Here is an 18,669-nt window from a genome sequence, read left to right on the forward strand (position 1 = left end):
TTTTCAAAGTGTTAAAGATAAGTAAATTTTTAATAGTGGGTTTATAAATTATTGTTATTCTTTCCCTATAATTTCCTACATTTTAAAAATGTTAATAGAGTATATAATTGGAAAAAAGCAGCAGTTTACAGTATTTGATATCACCGTGTACTGAGAGATGCAGAAGTGGCCTCCTGATTTTGTAGACTTTTGCCTCCAATAGCTCCATAGACCTCTGTGCATGTGTGTAATCTATTATGTGTTATATATATAATCTAATCGGAGTTTTACAACAGAGTGGAGTATTCCCAAAGCGTAAACAACTTGCATATGTTTACTTTGCCTATGCCACCATGGACTTTAATGAAATTGAGCTTACTTCCCCTTCAAAATACAAGTTTCATCAGATGGCTTTTAAGCAAGCAAATTCATATCTTTAAAATATGGAGATGAAATTATTAATAGCACTGGGCAATTCTGTTCAAATTTATTTAGAAATTTTGCTATGCTTTCCTCTTGCCAACATGGAAATCTATAGAGATATTAAAATGCAATTTACATTGTACTTAAAGAAAATGACTTTTGCTTAATACAATACAGAGCCATTGAATGCTAACCCCACGACATGTGTGTCTCCTTGAACTACCAAATATCATTGAGAGGAGTGAGTGAATTATCGTAGGTGATTTTAATTTAGATTACTAAAACATTTCCATAGACATAGAAGTCTGAGTTGATTAAACTTTAAACTTATCTGATTATAGCACTTATTATATTATGGTTGAAGTTACAGGAAAGTACTTCAATTGATTGGATAATTATGAATAAATAGGGAAGGATATGACTTAGAAAATTTGTTTCAATTATTTAAGTGATTGCTATATGAAGGAAATTAAGAAACTGAAATTGTCTTAACACTGTATCAAATTGCCAGGCAGAAGCTCTGACCAGGAATAACTTCACAGTGTCTATAATGCCATCTGTTTAGACATAGGTCTTAATTATGTTCTTAGTTTACAGTTTACTTAGTTTAAGAGATAAAAAGATAAGAATAAAAATATGAAAATTCAACCAATAGAAGCATTTCACCAATTGGCTATTCATCTCTAGCTCATTTCCTCAGTGGTTTTTAGAGAAGTCTCCCTACAAAAGTGTCGTTAGATGTGCTAAACAGATTTCAGAAAAGGAACCATAAAAGATATTTTTACTGGTTCATTTGGTCTCAGACTTCTAATTCCCATTGACAGAGGGGATCTTGTCTTATGATTTAAATACTCATAAGATGTTATCCTAATGAACATTTCCTTTTGCTGAAGAAGGTTGTGGCTATTAGTGGTTGGATGAATTCCCTGACACGTACCTAGGAGGAGGTGGAAAAGCAAATCAAAGGCTGCTTTTTAGATTCTAAAGCTTACCTGTCCTCCCAGTTCCCAGGACGTGTGCTACTATGCCCCATTGCATTAGACCTTGATCAACTCGGAAGACTTCTTTCAGGTTCATCAAATCTCTCTTGTCACATGACTACAGATGACAACATCACTCATTACAGTCGTATATTTGTTACAATTGATGACCCAAAATTGATGAATTATTATTAATTGAAGTCCATAGTTTACATGAGGGCTCATTCTGTGTTATATATCCCATGGGTTTGCCAAATGTGTAAGGACATGTAACCACCATTATGGTATCAGACAGAGTAGTTTCAATGCTTTAAAAATTCTCTATGCTCTACCTATTCATCCTTCCAGACCCCTGGAAACCACTGATGATTTTGCTGTCTCCATAGTTTTGCCTTTGCAAGAACGTGGTATAGTTGGAATCATGCAGTATACAGACTTATGAGACTGGCTTTTTTCACTTAGCAGCATGCATTTAAGGTTTCTCCATGTCTTTTCATGGCTTGATAGCTCTTTTATTTTTAGCACTGAATAATATTCCATTTTCTGAATGTACTATAATTTATCCATTTGTGTACTGAAGGACATCTTGGTTGCTTCCAGGTTCTGGCAAATTAGGAATAAAGCTGCTATAAACATTCATGTGCAAGTTTTTGGGTGAACAAAACCACACGAAAGTTTTCCATTCCCTTGGGTAAATACCAAGGAGTGCAATTGCTGAATCACATATAGGGATATTTTTAGTTTTGTTAGAGACAGACAAATTGTCTTCCAAAGTAGCTGTACCATTTTACCTTCCCACTAGCAGTGAATGGGAGCCCTTGTTGTCCCACATACTGGCCAGCATTTGGTGTTGTCAGTGTCTTGGATTTCAGCCATTCTAATAGGTGTGTAGTGGTATCTCATTGTTTTAATTTACATTTCCCTGATGGTCTATGATATAGAGTATCTTTTTATATGCTTGTTTGTCGTTTGTGTGTCTTCTTTGACAAGGTGTCTATTAAGGTCTTTGTCCCATTTTTTTTAATTGGGTCGTTTATTTAATTATTTTTTGGTGTGGATTGTTTATTTTCTTATTAGGCACAATCTAATTTAATGTAGTTTTCAATCTTTATAAATAAAGTCTTTTACCTTGTTTCTTGCATAAATCTTCCCTGCCTTCTCAAATAAATTACCAGGTTTGTTTTGCTAATATATTAAGATTTCTTGCATTTACCTTCTTGAGTGAGGTTTGTTTTATAACTTTTCTTTTGTTGCAATGTATTTAGCAAACTTTATAGTGAAGTTACTATGACTTCATAAATTGTGTTGGATACTGTGTGTACAGTTGAAGTCTTTGTACATTCTTTGGTAATCTTGGCCTATAAAGTCAACTTTCTGGGAAACTATGATTTTTTTGTACAGGTTTTTAATTATAGACTTAGATTTTCAAATTGTTATAGACTGTTCAGATTTACTATTTCTTCTGTATCTGTTTTTGTACATTTTATTTTCCTAGGAATTTATCTAATTCATCTCTTCTTTTTTCTTCAGCTAGTGTCTTCAAGAATCGATAAATTGTATTAGTTTTTTTAAGAACACAGGTTTTGGCCTGGTTTATATTTTCTGTTGTAAGTATTATTTCTAATTCATTAATTTCTTTTCTTCATTATCTTACATTTTCTTACTTTATTTTAATTTGCTATGTGTTTAGACTTTCTTGAGACGGATGTTTATTTCACTGAGTTTTAGTCTTATTTGCTAAGACATTTTAAAATTATACATTTGTCTCTAGTTGTTTTGTGAGTTTTGACATGCCATTTTTTTACTGAAGTATAGCTGACTCATAATGGTACATTAATTTCAGACGTTCAGCATAAAGATTGGATAAGTTTGTACATTATGCTATGCCCACCAGAAGTATAACTACCATCTGTCACCATACAACACTATCCTGTTGACTATATTCCCTATGCTGTACCTTTCATCCCTCTGACTTATTCATTCCATAACTGGAAGCCGATACCTCCCCCTCCCCTTCATCCATTTTGCCCATCCTCCTACACACCTCTCCTGGCAACCACCAGTTTGTTTTCTGTATTTATGGGTCTGGTTCTGCTTTGTCTGTTTTATTTTTTAGATTCCACGTGTAAGTGGTATCATACGGTATTTGTCTGTATCTCTCTGGTTTATTTCACTTAGCGTAATACCCTCTAGCTCCATCCATTTTGTCACAAGTGGCAAGAGCTCATTCTTTTTTAATGGCTGAATAATATTCCATTTTATGTATATATCACATCTTTATCTATTCATCTATTGATGGGCACTTAGATTGCTTCCATAGCTTGGAATTCTAAGGGGAGCCTTTTTCCCAATTCCTTCCACAGCCAAGATCAAGAGAGTCATGTATTCTTATTGTCTCCCTCAAGGATGAAAATCCTTGGTAAGGGAAGGAGTTTCAGTTTCAATTAGAGTCTCTGACTGACTTCTCCCCTTGTTTTCACAGATTTGTTTCCAGTCTCCCTTATGTCTGTTAAATCCCAGGCTCCAAACCTCCTAGGGTTAATGGTAAGCTAACGCCTGCCTTTTAGCTCTTACATACGTCTTTCCCCACTGACTCCAGCCATGAATTAAAAAGGGTTTAAAACGATTTCATGCAGCATTTTTAAGTGTTAGGGCTGTTCCTAGAGCAGTTTCTGTACAAGTCGAGTCAACCATATTGCTGACACGGATGCCTCCCTCTCGTCAACTATAATTTGTGATTCTAAAATGACTTGATTAATGACTATTATGTTACAGTTACATTCGTTACCCTTCCCTATCTGCCTTTGCCTAGGTGTACATGAGTCCAATACATTTTGACTAAAAGGAGGGGAAATTCAGCCGTGATCTGAAAGTTTAGTATGTTGTACTCATCAAACATTTCTTTCTTTCTTTCTTTCTTTCTTTCTTTCTTTCTTTCTTTTTTCAGAATTTTAAAAAAGATTTTATTTATTTATTAGACAGAGAGAGATCACTAGTGGGCAGAAAAGCAGGCAGAGAGAGAGGAGGAAGCACGTTCCCTGCTGAGCAGGGAGCCCGATGCGGGGCTTGATTCCAGGACCCTGAGTTCATGACCTGAGCCGAAGACAGAGGCTTTAACCCACTGAGCCACGCAGGCAAACATTTAGGTAATTGTTAGATTCTTCCGTCACTAAGATAGATGTGCAGTGCTTTTGAGACACGGCAACAGTCTGCCTGTCCTTACTTGTGGCTATTCTTTGAGATAGAAGAATTATTCATTCATTTTGGTCTTGGCTACTCTTGTCATCGTTATTGCTGCTCTATGTTTTGTTTAAAAATACCGACCACATTTTAAAAATAGGAGGCATTATTTTAGAACTAGAGGTTAGTATAAGAGGACAGCTAAGCTATGGTGGCATGTAATTCTGATTATAATCAATTCCTTTCTTAGCATATTCTCTTGAGGATAGGATGACGTAGCAGAGAACATTAGTATGACCAGTTACACTGATATGTTGCTGAGCTTTTTATTTTGGAGCATTAGGAAAAACCTGGAAACCGAAGACTAATCTGGGGTTGTTAGGGAGCTCACTAATGATGATTTCAGTTATGATTTATTAACCCCATTTTACCCACATGGAATTTCAGACCATTACATCAGGTGATTTACCGACATATTGAGAAGTGCCATAAACTAGGAGAAAAATAGAAGTGAACACATTAGTTCTTACGAATAATCCAAGCTTCTTCCTAGAATTTTCTTCAGGCAGTTTCTAAATAATGAGACGTGCCAAGTTTATAGTACAGGGTCCCACTGCATTCATTGTTCCACTTGTTCTACAAGTTGGAATGAAACTGACACTTGTTCATTAATGTCCATCCAAGGTTAACAAAGCACAATGAGCACTGGAACAAATTATTGTTCTAAGCTCTCATTGGTGTCCACCAATATCCTTCTAGTATGAAGATGACACACAAGAGTAATTCACCTTAAGTGAGTGGTTAGGGTTTGGGGCTTGACCTCAGTAATGAAGACAGATTTGGTCTAAACTACTCATACCTGCCAGGTGAGTAGCCCAACACCTCATCTGATGGCAATAATAAGAGTAATAATAAGCCAGCTGACGTTGCTGTAGTGTTTTATAACTTACAAAGAGATTGTCTGAGGTGTCACGGTATCCCAGACAAGTTCCTTTAAGCCTTCATCAGGGATAACAGTGCCGCACATCCAGAAGCTGAAGGGATTTGAGAACTTTCGGACAGTGCAGGATGCTGTGGCAGTGCAGGTCCGATGGCCGGCTCAGCTCCTGCCTGCTTGTGCAGAGGGGCTAGCCACGTGATCTGATGCTGGGGCAAACAAGTTCCCTCTCCCTCCATCTGCTGTAAATGCCTGGAACTGTGCCCGAGTATGGTATTTCCCCACTACAGTCCTGATCCCATTAAGGTGTTACCTTCAAATGCCAAATACCACAAAAGTGTAAGTGGCCCGGAAGAGGTTTAAATCCCTTCTTTAGGAAACTGAAGCAGAGGCTCCTTCTCAAAGGAGCTTTCCCTCAGGCCATACAGTTTCCAGCTGGGCTGGAACCCAGGGATCTTGGCTTGTGGTTTCTGAGGCTTCCTGGGCTGTGAGTCCATGACCAGTTAGCGAGGTCACTCTCAGTTCCCCATGTGTGGAATTTTGCGTGCGTTCCCCATGTAGTTGCCTGGGCCCCACCCTCGGTCTTCCGAGCAGGTCTCTGCAGACTTGGGAATCACCATGCTTTCTCATCCCCTGGGGCTTCATGATGCAGGAAGGAGATGAAAGGCTAAGCTCATCAGAGCACAGCCATTCCCTTTCTCAGGGAACTCATGAGTCTGTGGGGTAACCTGAGGTCTGTCAGTTAGGCTTGTATAAGAGGGGAATGTTGGAGAGGGCCGGGGATGTACTTCTTATAGAAATGTTAGTTATTTGTAAAAGGAACAGAATGAGGCTCTTGAAATGGACCCTCTACTTAGAAACAGTAACCACCACAAGTAGATCTGAGAGAAGCCCAGACAAAGGTCTGGGGGTGGGGCGATGGCGCCCCGAGGTCTCAGTCAGTTCTCCCTCCCCACAGGGTACTGATCTCCTGCACGGCTCCTTGGACTTCTGCTCAGGGTCAGTCCCAGTTAGTCATATTGTTGGGAACTGCCTTTGGTCCCTTTCTAAGCCTCTGTGGTTGGGGCTATTTGTAGCTTGGCCCTGGATTTCCTAGCACCTTTTCCACAAAGGCCGTCACAGAAGGAACTGGTAGTTTATCACTTAGTACAGCCTTTATTACCACAGAATTTCCCAGTACTGTTAAAAAATGGTTCCTCTTTCTTCTAACTAAAGGATCTTTTTTTTTTCCCCCTTAAAGAGACTGGATTGTGTTCTAACTATATAAAGCCTTCAAATTAAGTAGAAAACTTTCTTAAAAGCATTGTTTACAGACGAGAGAGAGCCCTTTGGGGACAGAAGTTTTATACGACTTGTCTCATCCCCTTGGGATCGATGCCGAACATGTGACTTAGTGAGCATTTGTGAATTGTAGTTGTCCTTGCGCGGGTGATCCTTTGGTTCCTAACACTGAGGACTGGATGAATTTACGCTGAGGGGACTTTAATGAAAATTTGATCTAACCTTTATAATATTTTATAAGTGAGGAAAGGAAGGCCAAGCATGAGACGGCAGAATAAAGGTGGATTAGGTGCCTATGAATAGACGGGGGGGCATCCAGGTGGGAAGAGGAGGGGGTAGGTTACCTTTCAAGGTCTTTGTGATTCTCTGATGAGCCAACCTCCCAGGCTTGCTTCTCTGGGGTCCGTAGGCCCACAAGATGCTGGTTCTCAGATTCTTGGGTTTTAAATCCAGGTGATCTATCACTTTTCTGAGCCCCTTAATTCGATCTCCTGTTTCACAAACAAGTGATATAGAGAAGGGGAGGGCCCTTGATTTAGAAGGGCAGCAATCCTCCGCAGGTTCGTTGACTTACTTTATCTTTTAAAGAGAGGAGGTTGAGGTTTTAGCTAATAGTGGTATCGTTTCTCCTTGACAGAGAAAGGTGCCTCATTTCAATTTATCTTGGGTCTCAGTGATAGTGTGTGTGTGTGTATGTGTGTGTACATATATAAAATAGATGTTTGTATATATAATAGATGTGTGTATCTATATGTATGTGTGTATGGTAGATGGTGGTTGTATGTATGTGTGTACTAAAAGTGTCTGTCTGTCCCTAGAGTTGTCGTTGTTACCTAATTTTATGGCATTTGTGTCTCCTGGAATCTTAGCTAAGGATTCCTTGCTCTAGATTTCAATCTGACCCCCTACCATGACTCTTCAGGCAAGAACAATGGTGGGTACAGGTCGATTGGAGACCAGGGCTGACTTAGATGGGGATCTCTTATTAAGTATGCTCCAAAGGATAATTTTGACACTCCATCCTTCATTACAACATTTCATCTCTTTATTAAAAGAACAGGGCAAACTAAGTCTGTGATATCCTTTAACACCTTTTTCTGTTTCCCTTCAAATTAGTTCTGGTCTTAGAGTCAAGACTATTCCCAGTGACTGGGCACTAAGAGCTGACTTATCTGTGTGGGGTCAAGGCATTTCCTAGCTGCTCCTCTCTATTTCCTAATCACATTCCCTCAACTCTCCCCCAATTTATTCGTTCCCGCCTGGCCTTCTGGTCTCCTCCACTCCACCCTCCACTCCTTAAAAGCAAGTCCCTCCCAAGTTGTTCTATATAAAAGAACAATCCCTTACCTCCCCTTCCTCAGCACTCGAGTCTCCTTTCCTGCTCATTTATTTGGTGTCACCACTCTCTTTCTTAGTTTAATTATTGTCTAGCTGGCTCCACTGGAAACTGAAATCTATAAGGATAGGAATTTCCATACGTATTGTTTACCACTGCGTCCGTCCGTCTGTAGTCCCTAGAAGACTACTCGATGCACAGTCATTGCTGAAAAAATGTTCGTTAAATGAATGAAATGTGGGGGGAGGTGAAATACTTAAAGTCCTCCAGAAGCAAAGGAAAAAGAAGCACATAGATAGAAGCTTAGCATCTCCTCTTCTGCTGCTGCTGGCTTTTTAGCCCTCCCAGATCCCATCTTCTAAGATGTGGGACCAGAGTCTGTGTTAGACAAATAGGTTAAGGACAAAAAGGCAGAGGGCATGTTATAAGGTCTCTCATAACTGGGAAACATAAGGTTATGGCTGGGGATGATAAATAGCCCCAGAACTGTGGCTCTCCAGCTTTTTTTCTCAGCTTCTACAGTACTTATTGGCTTCATTCTTCTGGTGTCCTCACATAGCAGAGGACATGGCTTCTGGGAGCTCTTCAGTAGTATCTTTAGGGGCACCTGACTGGTTTAGTCAGTAGAACTTGGGACTCTTGATCTTGGGGTGGTGAGTTCAAGCCCCATGTTCGACATAGAGCTTAAAATTAACTAATTAATTAATTAATTAAAAAATAGTACCTTTACAACTCTCAATCAAGGGGGAAAGAAAGCATATTTTTCTCACCATCTGCATATAAAATTCTAGAAAGCAACTCCATTTAGTCTAACTTGGCCAATCTTCCAACTAGGGTCTAGAACCAGTCCAAGCTCCTCTGCTTGTGACACGACAGGCCAGTAAATCAAGAGGCAAGATGTTGGGGTAGGAAAGTGACTTTGCGTGGAAAGCCAGCACACCGAGGAGATTAGAGACTATTATCCCCCAAAACCATTTCCCCTCAGCCTGAAACTAAAGCTTCTTTAATGTCAGCAAAAAGTAGAAGTGGAAGAGGATTGAGTCAATAGGTGACTGACGTCTGTAGACGTCCAAGGAAGGTCACGTGACTTCTTTGTCCTTGGTCAGCTGATCTTTGGGTACAGGGATCTGGTCATGTTGTTCCTGTAAAATCTTAGATATAATATAGTCATATTTGTATGTACTTCCTTCTCTCCCCAAGAGAGGAAGGTTTAGGGCAAAAAAGCAGCTTTTACAAATCTTGGCTGTAAGCAAAATTCCTTCAGTGATTAACATGCCTACGTGGAGGGCCCATCAGAAGCTTCTAAGCTGTCCAGCACCAAGGGAAACAGAAGCAATATGAAGACAGACATGTTAAGTTTCTCCCCAACACAGACCTAAGCTCCAGGAAAGCAGGAACATTTTCACTTTTGCTCACTGCTGAATTTCAAGATCTTAGATTAGTGCATAGTGCAAAGAAGGTGCTCAATAATTATTGAAGGGATGAATGACTTACTGCGACAGGAGCAAGATGCTAACTGGCAGCTTTACTGTAAACAGGTGAAATGAGGCAGCTGTTGTTACCCCCACCCCCACCCCCACCAAAAATATTGAATAGATCAAGAGAGGGAAGGGTGCTGGACCATTAGAACATTAGGTGACCACCTTGGAGTCTCAAAGTCTTTGTAGTTATTTTTTCAATCAGACATAGTAATTTTCTATTTCGATCTTAAGAGTCTCTTTCTGGGAAAGCTTTGATTGAAGGGGTTAAGGAATAAGGTTGAAAGGAACTATGGTCATCTTCTAGGTACTACCAGGGTGGGACAAACGCCATTTTTCTGGTTAAAAATTTTTGCAGAAATAAAAGGATTAAATGTGTGAAGGGACTAAAGGGTGGATACATAGGCCCACTTACATTATTTTAGAAGTTGGTTAACAATATCACACTTGATTTTTTTTTTTTAAAGATTTTATTTATTTATCAGAGAGAGAGAGGGGGAGAGAGTAAGCACAGGCAGACAGAATGGCAGGCAGAGGCAGAGGGAGAAGCAGGCTCCCTGCCGAGCAAGGAGCCCGATGTGGGACTCGATCCCAGGACGCTGGGATCATGACCTGAGCCGAAGGCAGCTGCTTAACCAACTGAGCCACCCAGGCGTCCCTATCACACTTGATTTTTAAAAATTTAAAAGTAGAAAAGAATATGTATGGTACATTTTCATAGATTAAAAGAAGGGAATGTCCTTCATGGGCAACTCGCATCCTTTACTAAAAGTCTCTACAATTGTTTGTGTTTTTTGATCAGTGAAACTAGTTTTTCTAAAAAATCTTTCCTAAGAAAATAATAAGAAATGTGCAAAAAATTTATGTCATCACAATTATAGTTACTTGTAATAGAAAAAAAAAAACCCACAACTGCTAAAAGAAAAAACAAGAATTAGCTAATCTATGGCATATCCATCTACAGAATGAGACAAAAATGTTTTAGAACACCAATAACATAGAAAATTATTCCTGATATACTATTAATTAAAAAAGCATGACTGGAGATCATGATGTGGAGCCTGATTCCAATTTTATTAAAACAAAAAATCCTATCATTTGAACAGTATGGTTCTCTGGACATAAAGGATTAAATTATCCCTGGTGGATTTTATTTTCTTCTTTGTGCTTTTCAGTGAATTTTGAATTTGTATAGTGAAGACATATTTCTTTCGAAACAACATTAAACATAAAAAGACTTTAACATTTTTTTGTTTGTAATTTTCCCAATATTCTTTGTATATAAGGCTTAAATAGCTAAGCAATCTTATGAAGTTCTCCTAGTTATATCTGACGTGCTGAAATTTATACTGAGGCATTTGGAAATGCATGTGTCCTGTGGATCTTTTCTTTTCTCTGGCTGGAGGAATTTAGTCCTGCAGCTTTTGTTTCTACCATAAGTGCACGCGTTTCCACTTTTCAAATGATCTGCACTGAAATTCCCTGTAAGAAAAAAGTGTCTAGGAGTTATTGCAGAGAATCCACAGTAAACATTTCTGGATGGGAACCTTTAAATGTAATAGAACATGTGGATTTGCTTTCCCTTGTATAATCTACCACCAATGGGATGCTAGCAAGCCCTGTGAACAGCTCAAGGGTGGGATCAGTGCATAGAATTAGAACAATGTGGGAGGAATGGAAAAGGTGATTTCAAGAAGACTGACTAATTAAAGGAATAGCAGAATGGTGTGAGGCAGGTGGGAAATCAGGAACATTTCTTGTTCTCATGCAAACAGGTTTGGGGGGGGGGGAAGACAGAAAATAAATAGAAGCTGAAACAAATAATCCACTGTATTACTGAAGAAGATGTATTCCTAACTCTATCTTAAGTGTGCTGAAGTGATTCCACAAGTCCAAGATGGTTTACTCTTTAATTCAAGCCAAAGAGAACACTTGATATCTACTGATCTCTGTGTGTGTGTGTGTGTGTGTGTGTTTACTGTTTTGTTCTTAAAGAAAGTACAACTTTTATTTTAGATTGTTTTGTTGATGTTAATAGTTCTGCATTTGTGTAACGAAAAGTTGACAGAAAAATATGTTGTTTGCCTTGAGAGGAACAAAGCAGTCAGGAAAAAATTATAGGGAAGGATTAATCACTCAAAAAGGAACATAGATTTAAATAAGTAAGAGATGCAACAAAAATCTTTAGGGTTTTAATCATCTTAGTTTTGCAAGAATTTACCATAGTTTCGGCAAGAAAGCTCAAACTTAAGACAGATTTGTTTAAAATAAGTTTCCTGTGGATAACTACCTTAAAGAAACAATGATATGGGAAGACTACTTTGGTCAGAATAGTTGAGAAGTTGGAAAACTTTGTAGTTCTAGTAATAGAGCAATGGTTATATGATACTTTGTCATATATTCACTGGTTTTAATAGGATAAAAATATCAAAATGGTGGTTATGAACACTCGCAGTAGCATGTAAGTACTTACACCCTAATATTAGTTAAAATGTATATGTAGATACAGGGGTACCTGGGTGGCTCAGTGGGTTAAGCTTCTGCCTTCGGCTCAGGTTGTGGTCTCGGGGTCCTGGGATCGAGCCCCGCATCAGGCTCTCTGCTCAGCAGGGAGCCTGCTTCCCCCTCTCTCTGCCTGCCTCTCTGCCTACTCGTGATCTTTCTCTCTCTGTCAAATAAATAAATACAATCTTTAAAAAAAAGTCTTTAAAAAATGTATATATAGATACGGATAGGTAGCATATTAAAAAAAAATTAATGGAAAGGAACACTCCAGTATATGCTTCCATGCCATTATTTTCATTTTCATATGCATGCTAATAATATCACTTAGGATAGGGATGTTTTAATCTTCATTTTCCAAAATTTCTATACTGTGATTATATGAAAAATAAATTTTAGGGGCCTGTGGGTGGCTCAGTGATTGGGCGTCTGCCTTTAGCTCAGGTCATGATCCTAGGGTCCTAGGATTGAGTCCTGCATTGGGCTTCAAGCTCAGTGGCAAGCCTCCATCTCCGTCTCTCACTCCCCGTGCTTGTGTTCCTTTTTTGCTGTCTCTCTCTCTCTGTCAAGTAAATAAATAAAATCTTTTTAAAAAAATGAATAAATTAAAAAAAAATTCATTCATGTTCAGAACACCTGGATAACTTGCTCAGTCAGTTGAGTGTTCAACTCTTGATCTCAGCTCAGGTCATGATCTCTGAGTCATGGGATTAAACCCTGTGTCAGGCTCCACACTGAGCATGGGGCCTACTTGGGAATCTCTCTCCCTCTCCCTGTGCCCCTCCATTCCCCAACACCCAAAAAAATTCACTCATGCTCATCCCAAGATTTAAAAAAAAAGAAAGAAAAAAAAACCCGCACAAACTACTCTGAGTCAGCTCTCTCCAAGAATCCTTCTAAGAGTAAGCTGATCTCATGTTAATTTTGTTATTTTATAAAACATGACATAAAGTATAAAGTTCATTATATTTTTGCATTGGTGTGGGATATATTGTTCCCCAGGAGTCTATGTATCTTTCGAGGCACAGATAATTCTTCTATTTAGGATTAGAGAGGTAATGCATTTGGAAATTATTTTTTAAAAAATACTCTTGAAATAGAAGCTAATATTATCATTTATATCTCTATTATCCATGGCATAGGGCTGTGAATACAAAAGATACATGCTTATAAATGCATATTAAATAGATCAGTGAACTCCTAAGGACCAGTGGCACCTGAGTCAAAAGATGGTCTTCCATTACTGCTTAAAGACTGCATAGCTGTAAGTGAGAATCACATTAAAAGTTGTCTGTAGGGGGATACAGGTATCTCCCCACATCCAAATTTATATCTGGTTTAAATTGAATTCAAAGGAATATCAAAGGAAACTTGTATTGAAACACAAGGACTCAAAAGGCAGTTTAAGAGCACCAAGGAAGGCTCTAGGGGTAGATCTGCTCACCTAGGTCGGGAGATCGGAGGGGAAGTGTAGTGTGGGCTCAGAGGAGCCTCAGTTCTGTAATTATTTTTATTTAGCAGTACCTGGAAGAGCAAAGTCTTCCGCAGGCCAGACCCCTGAGGAAATGGCCAGGTCCACCTTCGGGGGCTCTCCCTGCTCACCAGCAAAGGCTGCAACCAAGAGTTCTCAGTCTGCTAAGAGTAGGATTGGGGTAACTACCTGGATAAGTCAGATCTTAATTTTTGTTCATTTGTTTAGGATAGAGATCTTCCCGCCTTGATAGGATTTACTGGACTATTTGAAAACTGTGTCAGCTGGGTGAGGCTGAGACATCAGCTGGCCTATCTGAAAAACGTAGTTTAATTAGTGAGTAAAAGCATACTTCACCTTAAGGGGTTACAAAAATCAAATATTTGTTGCAGAAATGACCCTTTGTCAATAGATATGAAGCCACATTTCCCCTTAGTTTTTTTTTTTTTTAATTTCAATATTGTTTTGAGAAGGAGAGGGCCTGCGAGTGGGAGAAGGGGCAGGTCAGTGGGAGAGAGAATTTCAAGCAGACTCCCCACTGAGCTCTGCAGCTGGCTGGGGGAGAGGGGCTCAATCTCAGGATCCTGAGATCATGACCTGAGCTGAAATCAAGAGTCAGATGCTCAACCCACTGAGCCGCCCAGGCGCCCCACATTTCCCCCTTAGTAACCAAATTCACTGCCTGTAGAAATTCCAGAATACTTATGTGTTCTCTGGGAAATGCTCGTAGTACAGAAATCGGTCAGAGTTGTTGCCACTTCAGCCACCTAACTGCTGCTCTCTGTCCTCTGCCAGGTCATTTCCTGCCGACTCCTCTGAATCCCACTGTTTCCATGGATCTTGTCCATCTATAGCTGGATGCCTCTTGACTATTCTCTAGGTGGGCACAGTCACGTCCCTTAACCCCCCCATAATTGCCTGTCAGATGGTCTGAAGCTTTATGAAGGTCTGGGGGTTTCGAAAGGAAGTAATAAGAAGGAGAATGCAAAAAGAATTTTAGTTACGGGAGCCTTCAAAGCCCCTCCATGAGCTCATCCACAGGTATGTCTCTTTCCCCAACCCCCCTTCCAGTGAAGCCCCCAGCTTGCTGCTTAACCAACCTCGGGGCCATGCTTTCAAGCACATCTTTTTTTACTCCCCAAACCTAAAGCACCCCAAAATCCATGTTTCCCCATCTCCTTCAAGGAGAGTAGGAATATTCATTCCCTAAAAGAGAAGAGGCCACAGGAAGAAGGTTTTTGTGGTGTCTCTCTTGATCAGATAGGGCCCCCAAGGTGGGAGCGACCCACCCAGTTGGGTGCAAGCCAGGGAGTAGCAGGGTCAGTGAAAGGACTCACCCAAGGCAGAACAAAGGAGATACAAGTTTATTGACTACACTGCAAGGGAACAGTGGGCAGGACAGCAAACGAGAGACTGTCTGTGAAGAGGGGGTGGTGTCTGTGAAGAGGGGCCATAGTTACAAGCAGACTGAAGGAATATGGGGAATGTATGGAATTTTCCCTTTTTGGTAATCTGAGGAACTGTGCCTGGTTGTAATCGGTTAGGGCCTGTGGCCATTTCAAGGTGAGTCGCTTCATGAGCCTGTTTGCGTTTCGCTCTGTGGTCGCTGTGGGCCCTTTAACCTTGGTCAAGTTTCCATGGCTCCAGACTGTTTCCTTAAAAGCAGCCTAAAATTTTCTCTGACGGCTCTAGAATACATCAGAACTCTGAAGTTTAACAGCATACCTTTTCCTAATTCAGGGTGTTTCACTGTCTATGACACCAATTGTGTCATAAAGTACCCAGGCCCAGGATGGACTGCCAATCTCAGCCTGTTCTTGTTTACGATCTCTGTGGCCTGGGAGAGTGAGGGGACATCAGGACCCCACACAGCCCCCTCTCTGAGGCTGGCTCTTCCATCCCATCTCTGTGCCACGTGTGCTCGTGTATATGAGTGGGACGTTAAAATGCCACACTTAGGAAGGAATATTTCTCTGTTGGCTATATAAACTATAGAAACCTAGATCTCTCTCTTTTTTTTTTTTTTTTTTTTTTTAAGATTTTATTTATTTATTTTTCAGAGAGAGAGTGAGCACAGGCAGACAGAGAGGCAGGCAGAGGCAGAGGGAGAAGCAGGCTCCCTGCTGAGCAAGGAGCCTGACGTGGGACTTGATCCCAGGACGCTGGGATCATGACCTGAACCGAAGGCAGCTGCTTAACCAACTGAGCCACCCAGGCGTCCCCCTAGATCTCTTTTTAAAAAAATCTACCCCATTTACATTTCTAAATAGAACCTTTGGCTTCAAATGGAACAGAGTGCATGTGGGTTTACATTCTAGTTGTTCTCTCGCAGCTATGGGTGAATATCGCCTAACCCTGGACCCTCTCAAGTGGTTTTTCACAGAACAGGGGCATTGAGCCCTCAAAGCAAACCCAAGCCACCATCCTGGAAGAGAGAATCTGCCTGCAACTTTTCTAGCTTGAAAATAAAACATATTAAAGAAAAGCTAGGAAGAAAGACTAGCCCTACCAGATATTGAAATGCATAATAAAGTTAGAGTAATTAAATCAGCTTATAATCAAGGTAGAAGTAGCAAATCAATAAAACAGATTAGACTCTAGAAATAACCTGCATATGTTTTGAATTTGACATGTAGGTTAGTATTTGGAATTAAAACACCAAAATTAGATTATGTAATAAATTGTATTTGGGAATAATATATAGTCGGTTCTTTACCTCATGCCTTACACCAAAATAAATTCCAAGAGATTAAAACATTTACACTGAAAGAATTAAGTAATAATAGTGTTGGAAGAAAATACTAGTAATTTAAAAAAGAATTTGGAGTGGGGTAGCACTTGGGGTCTGACATAAAATCCAGATGTTATGTTATGTTTTAAAAAATTTGGAAACTGGGGCACCTGGGTGGCTCAGTGGGTTAAGCTGCTGCCTTCGGCTCAGGTCATGATCTCAGGGTCCTGGGATCGAGTCCTGCGTCGGGCTCTCTGCTCAGCAGGGAGCCTGCTTCCCTCTCTCTCTCTGCCTGCCTCTCCGACTACTTGTGATTTCTCTCTGTCAAATAAATAAATAAAATCTTTAAAAAAAAAATTTGGAAACTTAAGTATTATAATCATACTGTAAACCAAGTATGAACAATTCAAAGGATGAAGTAGGAAAAAAATGTGGATATATATGATAAAGACATAATAATTTCATAGATATATGGATATGTTCTTAAGAAAATGACTGAAGGACATGAATAAGAAATTCATGAAGGAAATGTGTTTCTGGGTATGTATCTGTGTTTGTGCAAATAGGGCATTATAAATGCACACTGAGGATTTATAATGAGTGGGTATATTCCCAATTTTCTTCATAATTAAAGAAATGAAAATTTAGTTAGACGATAAAATACAACTTTCAGCTACTGATGAATACTGCGTGTTGGCAAGGATGTGGAAAAGCCAACATTTGACTTTCCATTATTGTTGTTGAGAGAGCAATATGATTTCATCTGTCTAAATTTACAACGTGCATACTTTTTAAGCCAAGGATTCCACTTCTAAGATATGCTTGCTCAGGTTCACAAAGATATATATACAAATAATTTAACTGCAGCATGGTTTGTAATAACAAGCAACTGGAAGTTACCTAATGACCACTAAAGAGAGGACTCATTAAATTATGGTCTGCCCAAACAATATTCAGTTCTTATGAAGAATAAATTAGATCTGAGTAGATTTGCTGAGTATACGGACATGGAAAAATGTCCAAATATATTAAGTTAAAAAAGCAAATGATGAAACAATACGCTCTGTGTGATTCCCTGTGAATATTTTTAAAAGTATTATATACAGATTCAATTGCATATGCATAAATCACTTCTTGAAGGATATAAGATAAATGGTGCAGTGTGGTTACTTGTGGCCAGGGCACCTCGTGGGGGGTATGCGGGAGAGGAATTTTACTTTTCACAGCATACTACTCTGCATAAAGGAAGATTTTATTCTGACTATGTAATATTTTTACAATAGATATCCAATGTAATCTTGGGGAGCAATCTTGGCTAGGGCAGCAAATTATATGTGGGAGACGTAGGTGTTTGTGTTTTTGCCTTGGAGGCTGAGGAAGCCAGATGGGGTAAGGAGCACACGTGATCATTCCGGAAAGGACTTCTTTACCCCTTGCGGTCCTAAGGAATGCAGTGTCACTGAGCACCTTTGGTCTGCCCTGTGGGGAAATGGAAAAGTCGCCAAGGAAAGTCATTCCCATCTTTCCTCCTCCCTCCCTTTCCCTCACCACAGCCCTGCCCTGCTGTGGTGTGGTGCAGAGGGTGCCCCCTGGTACAGCTCTCCCTCTCCGGGCTCCATGGGGACCACCCTGGGTTTGGCACCAGCCTGTCACTCTACCCCACATCACATACGCCCCCCCCCCTTTAAAAAAGGAGATGGTACAGGAGAGTAGCCATTTTAACGGAGGAGACTCAGCCAGACTTCCTCTGCTAGGCTCCAGCATTAAGGTTCTGGAACAGAAAGAACAGAAATGTCTAATTACTATCAATGTGCTTGTGCATTAGAAAACATTAGAGTCGCTTAATGGCAACAGCTTGCGAGCTGCTCAGGGCGTATTAGGAAAAGCGCAAAGTCTTTGATGTAGCCTGCGCTTGTTATCACTGTGGAAAGAACTCTGGAGTTTGATGACTCTTGAGTGTTTTTGTCATTCCTCTTTCCCCTTTCTTCTCTGGGAAACCAGACATCATCCTTACAGCTCAGTTTTTGTAACTGCCTGAGGAGATGGCTGCTGCGTACTCTCTCAACTTTATTTCCTTTTCTTCTGTACCCGAAGCAGCCTTTAGACTCCAGTCAACGGTGTGGAAGTGACAGGATTCTCAGGACAGGATGGGAGGCCAAGGACCTGGAGAGTTGCATTATCAGTAGGTCACTGCCCTCCAGGAAAAGCGGGATAGACATTCGGTTTGACTTCGCCGGAGAGGAGGGCACTGTGCGCTCACTGGACACACAGGGTAGCTGCCTCTTGCCCGCACGTTTTCTCGGTCCAGGATATGTTCTTGAGAATCCACTCCCCATCGTTGCAGTAACGTGTTTGAGGTGCAGAGCTCCCA

General features: G+C 40.2%; 1 long non-coding RNA gene across 1 annotated transcript; it reads left to right on the top strand.

The window, feature by feature from the left end:
• Positions 1–2,900: 2,900 nt before the first annotated feature.
• Positions 2,901–14,437, top strand: LOC131830290 (uncharacterized). The gene is made up of 3 exons (XR_009353101.1): positions 2,901–2,989; positions 3,865–3,926; positions 14,363–14,437. It is a non-coding gene; the product is annotated as an uncharacterized LOC131830290 (long non-coding RNA).
• The last annotated feature ends 4,232 nt before the right edge of the window (positions 14,438–18,669 follow it).

The sequence above is a fragment of the Mustela lutreola genome, chromosome 4 (assembly GCF_030435805.1).
Source record: "Mustela lutreola isolate mMusLut2 chromosome 4, mMusLut2.pri, whole genome shotgun sequence".
In the NCBI taxonomy this organism is placed as follows: Eukaryota; Metazoa; Chordata; class Mammalia; order Carnivora; family Mustelidae; genus Mustela; species Mustela lutreola.